The 12,475-nt window shown below is 43.9% G+C and overlaps 1 protein-coding gene across 6 annotated transcripts in view; it reads left to right on the plus strand.

Annotated features, from left to right (window-relative positions):
• The first annotated feature begins 2,329 nt into the window (after positions 1-2,329).
• The window catches only part of oser1 (oxidative stress responsive serine-rich 1), a 37,947-nt gene continuing 27,801 nt past the window's right edge, over positions 2,330-12,475 (plus strand). The window contains exons 1-2 of one of the 6 annotated variants that reach the window (XM_048621509.1): positions 2,388-2,867; positions 6,608-6,720. The gene's annotated coding sequence lies outside the window, so the exon portion shown is untranslated. Of the gene's footprint in view, positions 2,868-6,607; positions 6,721-12,475 lie in introns of all 6 variants that reach the window. The other 5 variants (XM_048621507.1, XM_048621506.1, XM_020521699.2 and 2 more) reach the window with 5 other exon arrangements.

A 12,475-nucleotide genomic window follows, 5' to 3' on the forward strand; every position in this document is an offset into this window, starting at 1 on the left:
ACTGCCATAGTATTAAGGGCTGGAATGGGGAGGAATTTGTTACGTGTGTTCAGGAAAAATTTCTCAATTAATATATAGATGGCCCTACCAGAGGAGGGGCAAAACTTGAACTCCTCTTGGTAAATGAGGCAGTGAAAGTGACTGAGGTGCTAGTCGGGGAGTACTTTGGGACCAATGACCATAAATTAATTAGTTTTAAAAGTTATGGAAAAGGATAGCTCTGGTCCATATGTTAAAGTTCTAAACTGGGGCAAGGCTAATTTTGATGCTATTAGACGGGAACTTTCAAAAGTTATTTGGGGCAGGCTGTTCACAGGTCAAGGGCTGTGTGGCAAGTGGGAGGCTTTCAAAAGTGAGATAATGAGATTTCATGGCCAGCATGCTCCTGTTAGGCAAGGCTGGCAGAAGTAGGGAACACTGGATGACTAGAGACATTGAAGCTCTGGTCAAGAAAAAGATGGCATATGTCAGGAATAGGCAGTTGGAATCAAGTGAATCCCTTAAGGATTTCAGATTTAAGTTTTATTGTCACGTATAATCAAGTACGGGGTACAAGAATACAGTGAAAAGAATACAATGTTGCCACATATGGCACCATCTTTGGTACAAAATCTTAGTTACAGAAATAGAAAAATAAAGAAATAAGTTAAAAGGTCAGCACTACAGTCTTAGCATTAAAGTAGAAAAATAAAGAAATAAAGCCAAAATATCAAACTTAACAGTCCTTTCTTGAGCTATGGGCCTGCAGATGCTTCAAGCTAAGCTTCCGAAGAGAATTCACGCTCTCCCAATTTGGGCATGCTTTGTTTTTTTTAAGTGTCCATCTCAGTCATAGAGAAAAAGGCCCTTCAGCTCATTGCGCATACACCAGTCAAAAACAACCATAAATTATTCTAATCCCATTTTCTAGCACTTGGCCTTGTATGTCTTGGTACTGCAAGTGCACATTTACATTCTTAAATGACATACTTTCAAAATGTCCTGTGGGTTCATGGCTCAACTACCCTTTAAGGCATTTAATTCCTAATACCCATCAACCACTGAATGAAGATGATTTTCCTTAAATCCCTCTGACTCCTAATCTTAAAACTGTGTCTCCTGGTTATTCACCCCTCTAATAAGGGAGGGGAATCATTTCTCCCTATCTATCCTGTCTATGCTCCACAGAACTTTGTAGAATTCAAATCAGCTCACCCCTCAACCTTCTCTGTTCTAAGGAGAACAACTGCAGCCTGTCTGGTCTCTCTTCACAACAGAATCATTTCAGCACAGGCAACATCTGGCGAATCTCTTCTGGCCCTTTTTGAGTGCCATCACCTCCTTCCTACAGTGTTGCAACTAGAACTACATTGGTTGGAAGGAGGCAGGGAGGGAGGGAAGAGATGGCAACCGTTATGTGGTCACTTGGATTTGAAAGGAATCAAGGGGAATGGGGAGAAAGTGGGAATAGGGCACTGAGATGCAGGATTGTCCACAAATAGCATAGCAGGCCTAAAGGGCAGAATGGCCTGGTCTTGCTGTCAGTTTTTATGCATACAATATAGTTGAAGGGTCAAAATTAAGGGGGCACAACTTTAAACTGAAAAATAGGAGGGTTTGAGGAAGAAATGTGCACCCAGAGGTTTGGGGAAGGAGGCTTCTGGATCTAGAATGCACTAGTTAAGGCGGGTAACCTCACAACCTTTAAAAGTGAACACTTTGACGTGTCATAACATTCATGGCTATAGAGGTAGTACAGCAAAGTAAGACCAGTGCAGGTAGTATTAGGGTCCGCGATCTGACCTTCGAAAGCTTGTACTTACGAGCATTGGGTGTAATTTTAAAGCAGAGATCGGAAGGGTCAGATGACTCTCTCCATAGATACCGCCAGACCTGGGCAGTATCTCCGGGTATTTCTGCTTTGTGTTTCAGATTTCCAGCACTGTTTTGTGCAGTTTTAAAGAGACATAGGAACAATCCCTGACAAAAATCGACTCGCCAACGGACTCCGCAAGGGAAAAGCCTCACAGCCCGGGGACTACCTGCCCGGTATTTTTGCTTTAGCGGTAAAGATTCGACAGGCCGACTTTTATACTAGACGGTTCTACAGCACTCTACCTGAGCCCTAACCCCTAATCTACGTGACCCTCCACCAACACCTTCTCCTCGCCGCTTTTCACAGGGTGGCGGTTTGGGCGGGAATTTCAAACCGCCTCGAGGCTGCTGAGTGCGCGTGGGTTGGGGGGTGAGGGGGGGCGGGGAATGCGTCAGCGCCACTGACGTCAGACGGCGGTGTCACGCGCTTTCATTGCGCACCGCGAGAGGTGGGTGGGCAGTCGCGGCTGCGCCTGCGCGCGCTGGCCTGCGGCGCGCTATTGGAAGAGGTCGGGGGGGGGGCGCGTCCGTCCGTGCGTGCGCGCTCTCGCGAGCTGTCCGTTTAAATGTAAACAAGAGGCGTCGGGCGAAACGCACGCGAGAAAGGGAGGGGGGAAGGAAAGGGAAAAAAAAACCCCTTCCGACCATTAACTCCTTGAACCCGGGGTGGTAGCTGCCATTTCTTTCATCCCCTCTGCACCTCTTTCGATACGTCGTCCGGTCTTTCGAAAGCAGCAGTGGTGCGTGTTTTCGTCTTGGCGCTATTTGTGCGAGGGGGGAGGGCGGGGAAGGAACGGCGCGGGGCCTAGGCCTCAGGCTCCGGTCTGTTCTTCACGCTGTTCCCGCTCTGAGCGAGCGAGGGGGAGGGAGGTTTAAAAAAAAAACAAACCCGCCGTCATCCCGCGGCCCAGCCCTTTGGATCCCCGCTGCTGATTCAGGCCAGCCTCCACCATCTACACACACACACATGCACTCTCCACCATCACCACCTGCTTGATCAGAGGAGACGAAAGGTAAAAGACTACATGAAAGGAGAGCCTTGCGTTTGGTTTGTTTTCATTAATCAAAAGCGTTCTTGTGTGCTCACTTAGATCCAGGTGAATAACTGTCTCTTTTATATTCCCCTCTTGACCTGACTCATCATTGGTTATAGAGTCGGGCTATTTGGTGCTGTCAGAGTCCGAAAGTGCAGTGTCATCGCCAGGACTTAATTTTGTCTCGGTTGTTCACCCAAACCCTTATTTTTGTTATTAATTTCGTTGTCAGTAATTGGTTTGTTTCGGGTTTTATTCTAAAATCCCAATGCAGCATAGACCCGCGCCGTTTTTTTAAAAAAAAATGTTTGTCAGGCTATCCAATTGTGGGGGGCATCACATCCGCGCTGGACTCGAAGTCTCTTACTTGCTACTAAAGTGAAAAGAGGCAAGCGGGTCAACAGTGTATTTTATTTTAATTCATCAGTACGTGCCAAAGGATAGCATTTGTAGTTGGGGATAGTGAGCTTCGTTCAACCGGTGTAGTTTGTTGTAGCAGTTGAGTTAACCATATTGCTGTGGTGTTGGAAGCGTGTAGGTTAGAACAGTACAGGCCCTTCGGCCCCACAATGTTGTGCCGACCTATTATCCTACTCTAAGATCAAACTACCCTACATTTTATTATCGTCCACGTGCCTATCCAAGAGTCGCTTAAATGTCACTAAAGTATCTGACTCCACTACCACTGCTGGCAAAGCATTCTACGCACCCACCACTCTCTGTGTAAAGAAACTACCTCTGACATCTCCCCTATACCTTCCTCCAATCACCTTAAAATTATGCCCCCTCGTAATAGTCATTTCCACCCTGGGAAAAGGTCTCTGCTATCCACTCTATCTATGCCTCTCATCATCTTGTACACCTCTATCAAGTCACCTGTCATCCTCCTTCGCTCCAATGAAAAAAGCCCTAGCTCACTCAACCTTGCCTTATAAAACCTGCCCTCCAGTCCAGGAAGCATCCTGGTAAGTCTCCTCTGCACCCTGTCTAAAGCTTCCACATCTTTCCCATAATGATGTGACCAGAACTGAACACAATATTCCAAGTGTAGTCTAGCCTGTGTTTTATAGAGCTGCAGCATAACCTCACGGCTCTTAACCTCAATTCCCCTGCCAATGAGAGCCAACCCACCATATGCCTTCTTTACACCCTATCAACTTAGGCCAGGCAAGGACAACAGATTTCCAACATGGTAAATCTAACTTTAATATTGTATAAGAAAATCTCAAGTGTCGTGCTTACCATTACTGTGAGCCATTTTTAATTCCATATTTATATCACTGAATTCTGTAACTACTGTTTTGGCATTTGAACTGTTTGCTGGAATTTTAGTCCAGAGCTCTGGACTAATCATTCAGTAATACAGCCAGTATGTTACTTGTATCTAATCATGCATTCTGTTACAGGAATTACCAGATAGCAATTAGGAGTGGGACATGAGGTTTTTTTTTTTGTTGTCGTTTCTTCCACAGTATTTTGAGGATGTCACAGCAAGTTGAATTCTCACTATTTAATCTATCAAAAAATAGCATGATTGAACCTTGCTCTTTCAGGCATGTTTACCTTGGTACCACACTTTTAAAAAAGATCCATTTGCCTACTATACTACCAAATGGTGTTAACAATGAATTTAGTTAATGGTTAACATCAATAACTGGGCATATTGTGTATTGTTGATTTAAATTTTGAGTATTCTCAATTAGGACGAGGGATTAGTTCATGAAAATGTTTTTGACCTGGCGTATCTTCCTGCTTCAACATAATTGACAGCATTCTGGCTTCCAGTAGATGATTTTGTGTGTGTGTGTGTGTGTGTATGCGCGCGCGCACTAATTTGATCTGCATTCATGATTCTTAAAATAAATCTGGTTGCAGGTAATGTAATCTACATGCATCTGCTTAATCAGTTTTAGTCAGCTACTTCAGAAGTTCTGACATAGGACAGCTAGTTTAACTTATTGCTGTTTATGGATAAAAAATCAATTAAATGTTTTAATGAATTTTTAGAGATATAAATTTTTGTCAAGATGCTCGGCTACTGAAGTGGCCGACTGCTGTGAAGTCTGTGAATTGCATTTGGGACATTTGAAGAACATAAAGGTGCATTACACATGAAGTTAGAATCAATATGGGGAGTACTGTGGCTTAGCAGTTAGCAATGTTGCCTCACAGTGCTAGGGATCTGGGTTTGATCGCAACCTCGGGCGACTGTCTGTGCAAAGTCTGCACAGATGTTCTCCTCGTGTCTGCCTGAGTTTACTTCAAGTGGTTCGGTTCCCTCCCGTAGTCCAAAGTTGTGCAGGTTAGGTGGATTGGCCATGCTAAATTGCCCATATTGTCCATCGATGTGCAGACTAGGTGGATTAGCCATGGGGAATGCAGGGTTATAGATATGGTCAGGAGGTGTCTCACCTGAAAAATGTTACCTTAAACAGCAGAACACTGCAGTACTAAAGCTGTGAAGATAAAACCAAGTTATGTGCTTTGGTCTCTGGATGGGTGGACATCACCGAACAATAACTCAGAATTTGAAACCTGGTCAATACGGTACTCTCTTGCAAAAACAAAAGGTGCCGTAAGGTAACGTTATACTTCGAAGACTCTTGTGTATCTACAGATGCTCCCAGAGTTACAAACAGGTTCCGTTTCTGAGTACGCTTGTAAATTGACCTGTATGCAAGTCAGAACAAATACAGTACGATATAAAATATTCGAGCAAACTTTCGTATTTTGGGTTCTCAATTGTGCAATGGGATCTCATTTGTAAGCATGAGTGTTTGTAAGTGAGGGGCCCACTGTATGTATCCTTCTGTTCTAGTGCTCCTAATGTCAACTGGTCAAAACCACCACTTTATGTTTGATTGCACAGGTAGCTATTGCAAGGCTTTACAGAAACATTTGTAGCAGAACTAAAGATTGGTTCGTTGAGCTTCAAAGAGGGTCTCAAAAGAAGAAAGGGAAGTGGAGGAATTTGGGAAGAGCACTTAAACAGACAGCAGAGGTAGCTGAAGGTATGGCCCAGATTGGGGGAAATGTTGGAATTGGAGGCCAGAATGAAGATAATGGACAGTTAAGGGAAATGAGATTGCAGACTTGAATGAGGCTAGACGTTGGCAAGGAAAAGGCCTTGGACAATTCAAAATTTGAATGAGAATTGAAAATTTAGGCTCTTCAGGAATTGGAATGAGCGTATGGTGACATCAGAATAGGATACAGATGGATGAGATGAAATGTTATTGCCAGTTGTAGCAGACTGGCTGAGTACTGAAGTAATAAAGTTTGGAGGCGACACAATATGGATAAAAGTTGCAGTAGGTGGATTAAGGTAAGGGTAGAAGTGTGCATTGTTAGACTAGCACAAGTAAGTTGACCTTTGATCATAGACCAGGCCAGGATGATCGATTCCCTTCCCCAAAAGGTGTTAGTGACCCAGATCGGATTTTACCACAATGACTACCTTCATGGTCACTGTCATTGAAATGAACTCTATTTTCCAGATGTTAATTGAATTTAAATTCCATGGTGGGATCTGAACCTGTGCCATCAGAACATTCGCCTGACTTCTGGCTTACTAACTAATCTAGTGATGTTATCATTATTGCCACTGTCTCTCCACTTTACACTCTAAACTGTAGCTTGGAGTTCTAGTCCCCAAACTGTGCTTGAAACTCTATATACTCCACAATATTCCCCACCACAATTCTCCTTGTCTCTTCCAGTTCTGTCTCCAATAACATACACCCCTCCTCTAGAGGCCGCGCCAGCTGCATCATTTCCAATGTTTTGTGCGGAATCGCTCTACAGAGCTCCACAGTGCATATTGCATCTCATGGTAGGTTCTGTTTGTGGATGTGCCCAATTTTGTCAATTTAATGTGGCTCAGGGATGGACAGGACTGACAGCTTAATGTTTCAGGGTATAGATGATATAGGAAGGATAGAAAGGGGGTGCAAGAGAGGAGGGGGAATGGTTGGGGATAACATTAAGGCTGTTTTTGGGGTGGAGATTCCTGGGAGTACCTCCAGTGAAGCTATTTGAGTGGAATTGAGAAATAGGGATGATCATCTTATTGGGATTGTACGAGAGGCCACCCCAGTAGTCAGCGGGAAATTGAGAAGCAACTTTGTAAGGAAATCTAGAGTATCTGTAAGAATAATAGGGTTGGACTGTTACGGGATTGTAACTTTCCAAACATAGATTGAGACTGCCATTGCGTGAAGGGCTTGGATGGAGAGGAATTTATGTGTACAAGAAAAGTTTCTTCAGTATGTAGACACACCTGCTAGAGAAGGAGAAACAATTGATCTTATGGGAAATAAGGCAGGGTAAGTGACTGAGGGGTCAGTGGGGGAGTACTTTGGGACCAGTGATCATAACTATTTTAAAACTAATAGAATTATGGGAAAGGATAGACCTGATATAAAAGTTAGTATTAAAATTGGAGGAAGGCCAATTTTGATGGTATTGGTGAAAACTTTCAAAATTGATTGGGGGAGGCTATTTGCAGGTCAAGAGATGGCTGGAAAGTGGGAAGCTTTTGAAAATGGAGATAACTAGAATCCAGAGATAGTGTTTCTGTTACTGTGGAGGGTAAGGCTGATAGATGTAGGGAATGCTGGATAACCAGAGGAATTGAGGCTCTAGTCAAGAAAAAACAGAGGCATATGTCAAGTATAGACTACTGGGATCGAGTGAATACACAGAAGAGTAGAAGGACAGTAAAAATGTACTCTAGGGAAATCAGGAGGGTGAAAAGAGGGTATGAAATTGCTTTGGCAAATAGGGTTAAGGGGAATGCAGAGAGATTCTACGTGTACATAAAGGACAAAAGAGTAACAAGGGAGAGCATAGGGCCCCTGAAAGATGATAATTCCTGTCTGTGGAACCGCAGGAAATGGGTGAGGAGATAAACAAGTATTTCGTGTAGGTTTTTACTGTGGAGAAGGATATGGAAGGCTAGAGAAATTAGCAAAATAAATAGTCATGTTTTAAAGCCTCCACATTAGAGGAGGAAGTGCTGGATGTTGTAAAACTCATAATTGGTGGATAAAAGCTGGAACCTGATCGAGTGTACCCCAGAAATTTGTGAGAAACTAGGGAAGTGATCGCTGGGCCCCTTGGTGAGAGTTTTGATTCATTGATAACCACGGGTGAAGTGCGGAAGACTGAAGGTTGGCTAATGTGGTACCAGTATCTAAGAAGGATGGTAAGGAAAATCCAGGGAACTATACTTGGAGCTATGAAATTGTTGCTCACAGAGACTTGGTTAAGGGAGGGACAAGATTGGCAGCTTAACATTCCAGGATACAGATGTTTCAGACAAGATTGAGTGGGATGTAAAAGGGGTGGGGAAATTGCACTAGTTAAGGTGAATATCACAGCTGTACTGCAGGAGGGCACCTCGGATGGCTCATACAGCGAGGCAATATTGGTAGAACTTAGGAATAGGAAGGTTGCATTTACAATGTTTGGGTTTTACTATAGGCCTCCCAACAGCCAGTGGGCGATAGAATTGACGGGGACTCACTTAGTGCTTGGGGCTTGGATGGGGCAGAGTTTGTAAAGAACATCCAGGAGGGTTTCTTGAAACAGTATGTAGAAAGTACAACTAAGACAGGGGCTATACTGGACCTAGTATTGGGGAATGAGCCTGGCCAAGTGGTCGATGTCTCAGTAGGGGAGCAGCTCGGGGACAGTGATCACAATTCAGTAAGCTATAAGGTACTGATGGATAAAGATGGGTGTAGTTGTCAGGTGAAGGTGCTGCATTAGGGAAAGGCTAATTACAACAATATTAGGCAGGAACTGAAGAATGTAGATTGGAGGCAGATGCTTGAGGGCAAATTGCATCTGGTATGTGGGGGGCTTTCAAGTGTATGCTGCTGGGAACTCTGGACCGGCATGTCCTGTAAGGATGAGGGATAAGTATGGCAAGTTTGGGGAACCTTTGATAGTGAGAGATATTTTGAGCCTAGTCATAAAGAAAAAGGAAGCATTTGTCAAGGCTTCGAGGCTGGGAATACACAAAGCAAAGGTGGAATACAAGGAAAGTCGAAAGAAACTTAAGCAAGGAGTCAGGAGGGCTAACGGGTCATGAAAAGTAATTGGCCAGCAGGATTAAGGAAAATCCCAAGGCTTTTTATACATGTATAAAGCGCAAGAGGGTAGCCAGGGAGGGGTTGGCCCACTCAAGGACAGGACTGGGAAGGGAATTTATGTGTGGAGCTAGAGTAAATGGGCAAGGTATTAAATGAGTACTTTGCGTCAGTATTCGCAGTAGAGAAGGACTTGATGGATGATGGGTCGGGGGGGAAGGGTGTGTAGATAGTTTGGGTCATGTTGAGATCAAAAGGGAGGAGGTGTTGGGGGTCTTGAAAAACGTTAAGGTAGACAAGTCCCCAGGGCCTGGTGGGACATACCACAGAATACTGAGAGAGGCAAGGGAGGAAATTGCTGGGGCCTTGAGAGAAATCTTTGCATCGTCACTGGCTACAAGGGAGGTCCCAGAGGATTGGAGAATAGCCAATCTTCTTCTCTTAAGAAGAGTGGTAGGGATAATCTGGCTAATTACAGGCCGGTGAGCCTTACGTCAGTGGTAGGGAAATTATTGGAGAGGATTCTTCAAGACAGGATTTACTCCCACTTGGAAATAAGTCACTGTATTAGCGAGAGGCAACACTGTTTTGTGAAGGGGAGATCATGCCTCACTAACTTGGTTGAGGAAGTGACAAAGATGATCAGTGAGGGTAGGGCAGTGGATGTTGTCTACGTGGACTTCAGTAAAGCCTTTGACAAGGTTCCTCATGGCAGACGGATACAGAAGATAAAGTTACATGGGGTCAGAGATGAGCTTGCAAGATGGATTTTAAAAAAACTGGTTCAGTAGTGGAAGCGTGTGTTTCTGGATGGAGGGCTATGACTAGCGGTGTTCCTCAGGGATCAGTGTTAGGACGTTTTGCTATTTATAATTGGTTTGATTAGTTAGTTTGCGGATGACAGAAAGGTTGGTGGAATAGTGGATATTGATGAGGGCTGTCTGAAGATGCAGCAGGATGTAGATCCATTGGTGACTTGAGCAAAGAGACAGCAGATGGCGTTTAATCCGGAAAAATGTGAGGTAATGGATTTCGGAAGGTCTAATCCAGAAGAAAAATATACAGTAAATGGCAGAACCCTTAAGAGTACTGATTGGCAGAGGGATCTGGGTCTACAGGTACACAGGTCACAAAGTGGCAACGCAGGTGGAGAAGGTAGTCAACAAGAAATACAGCAAACTTGCCTTTGTCGGCCAAGGCATTGAGCTTAAAAATTGGCAGGTAATGTTGCAGCTTTACAGAACTTTGGGCCACATTTGGAATATTATGTTCAATTCTGGTTGTCACACTACCAGAAGGATGTGGTGGCTTTGGAGAGGGTACAGAAAAGATTTACCAGGATGTTACCTGGTATGGAGGACATTAACTATGAGGAGAGGTTGGAGAAACTTGGGTTGTTCTTACTGGAATGATGGAGATTGAGGGGGGGAACCTGATAGAGGTCTACAAGATTATGAAGGGCATGGACAGACTGGACAGTCAGAAGCTTTACCCAGGATGGAAGAGTTAGATACTAGGGGGCGTAAGTTTAAGATGCGAGGGGCAAGGTTGAAAGGTGATGTACGAGGCAAGTTTTTCTTTTACACCGAGGGTGGTGCCTGGAAGTCGCTGCTGGGGGAGGTAGTGGAAGCAGATACGATAGTGACTTTTAATGGGTGTCTTGACAGATACATGAATAGAGGGATGCGGTCCCCGGAGGGTAGCGGGTTTTAGTTCTGATGGGCGGTGCAGGCTTGGAGGGCTGAAGGGCCTGTCCCTGTGCTGTAATTTTCTTTGTTCAATAGACTGGTGAACCGGATGCAAGTAGTGGCTAAGTTGTTGTAGGAAATTCTGAGACAGGATTTACATGTATTTGGAAAGGCACGGACTGATTAGGAATACACAGCGTGGCTTTGTGTGTGGGGAAATTGGATTTCACCAGCTTGATTGAGTTTTTTTTTTGAAGAAGTGACCTAGAAGATTGATTAAGTAGAGTGGTGAATGTTGTCTGTATGAACATCAACATGTTTGACAAGATTCTGCATGGCTGGTTAGCAAGGTTAGATTACATTAAGTCCTGGGAGAACTAGCCATTTGGTTGGTAGGAGACAAAAGAGAGTGGTGGAAGGTTGCTTTACGAACTGGAGGCCTGTGACAAACAATATGCTACATGGATCGATGCTGGATCCACTGCTTTTTGTAATTTATATAAATCCTTTGGATATAAAGGATTTGATATAGGAGCTATAGTTAGTAAGTTTGCCGATGACACCAAAATTGCTGGTGTGGTGGACAGCAAAGAAGGTTATCGAGGGGGTGCAACAGGACTTTGATCAGATGGGCCAAGGGGTGGCAGATGGAGTTTAATTCGGATAAATGTGAGGTGCTGCATTTTAGAAAAGCAAATTGGAGCAGGATTTATTCACCTTTTTAATGGTAAGGTTCTGGACAGTGTTGCTGAACAAAGAGACCTTGGGATGCAGATTCATGATACCTTGAAGGTGGAGTTTGAAGCTGATAGGGTAGTGAAGAGGGCATTTAGTATGCTTGCCTTCATTGGTCAGTGCATTGAATATAGGAATTGGGAGGTCATGCTGTGGCTTACAGGACATTAATTAGGCCACTTTTGAAATCATGTATTCAGTTCTGGTCTCCCTGCTTTAGGAAAGATGTTGTGAAACTTGAAAGGGTTCAGAAAAGACTTCCAAGGATGTTGCTGAGGTTGGAGGGTATGAGCTATAGGAAGAGGCTGAATAGGCTGGGGCATTTTTTCCCTGGAATGTTGGAGGCTCGGGTGACCTTTTTAGAAGGATTACAAAATCTTGAGGGGCATGGATAGGGTGAGTAGCCAAGGTTTTCTTCCCCAAGGTAGGTGAGTCCAAAACTAGACGGCATAGGCTTAAGGTGAGCAGGGAAGGATTTAAGAGACCTAAAGGACAATGTTTTCCCGCAGAGGGTGGCGTGTGTATGAAATGAGTTGCCAGAGGAAGTGGTGGAGGCGGTTATAATTACAAAATTTGAAAGGCATCTGGGTGGGTACATGAATAGGAAGGGTTTAGAGGATATGGGGCAAATGCTGGCAAATGGGACTGGAGTCATTTAGGATACCTGGTTGAGATGGATGAATTAGACCAAAAGGTCTGTTTCCATGCTGGACAACTCTATGCTAGTTGCTTCATGTTCTTATTTACCTGTGCCATCTCTTCCGTTTATTTCCTCAGTGTGCGTGTACACCCACTTTGCCTAGCTACCATTTTTCCTTGAATGATTATTCAGTAAAATTTACAAGGAACAATTTAAAACTATCTTTGAAGATTGATGTCTGTGCTGTATCTGATCATCTTGAGGACATGCTGAAGGATCTTGATTGTATTATTGTTTTTGGGAACCTTTGGTTTTAACATGGATGAAGCCATGTCTAATTTTAGGTTTGATTTGAGTTCTGTAGTTTCAAGTAGAGAAGTTTACTTTTCAATTAATCTGAGAAATGTGTGGGTTCCTGGGAACTTGTTT

Source organism: Rhincodon typus, unplaced genomic scaffold (assembly GCF_021869965.1).
Source record: "Rhincodon typus isolate 14 unplaced genomic scaffold, sRhiTyp1.1 hic_rhity00000723, whole genome shotgun sequence".
In the NCBI taxonomy this organism is placed as follows: domain Eukaryota; kingdom Metazoa; phylum Chordata; class Chondrichthyes; order Orectolobiformes; family Rhincodontidae; genus Rhincodon; species Rhincodon typus.